Raw genomic sequence first — 586 nt, 5'->3', positions numbered from 1 at the left:
CACGCGGGAACCGGGCGCCCTGCCCCGGACCCGGGGTGCCCACCTCGGGCTGAGAGCGAGGAGAAAGCGGCAGGCGCCTCGACGCTCTCTGGCGGCGCAGAGGCGCCTCCCGAGGGTCTCACGGCCCCGGGAGGACGCGAAGCGACACGGGTCTCCCCCGACCCCAACTCCCCAGAGGCCGTCTCGTGCTGTCCCTGCCACGTTCCCCCGCGGTCCCACTGAGGCCTGAGAGGAAGCGCACAGTGGGCAGGGGGAGCCGCGCGGTGACAGTCGCGGTGCGGCCCAGACCCCCCCCCCCCCCGCCTGTGGCCGTCTCCTCCCGCGCTCGGCGCTGCCCCCTACAGGCCGTGAGGACCCTCCCGGGCGGCCCCGGACCCACCGCGAGCAGCCCGGGCTCCTGCTCGAGGTCGCCGCCGTCGCGGTGGGGCCAGCTCATCCGGCCGCGGGAACATTGCAGCAGAGCGGACGGCGACGGGAGGCGGCCGCGGGTCCCTGACACCCCCGCCCCACTAGAGCTGCGGTAACTGCCAGTCATTCGTCTGGCGCCCCGAGGGGCAACGACCGCGCAGGCCGCGGGGCCCACAGC

This window comes from Pteropus alecto, unplaced genomic scaffold, assembly GCF_000325575.1.
Source record: "Pteropus alecto unplaced genomic scaffold, ASM32557v1 scaffold92, whole genome shotgun sequence".
Lineage (NCBI taxonomy): Eukaryota > Metazoa > Chordata > Mammalia > Chiroptera > Pteropodidae > Pteropus > Pteropus alecto.
The sequence above is the reverse complement of the archived record's forward strand: the minus strand, read 5'-3'. Positions refer to the sequence as shown.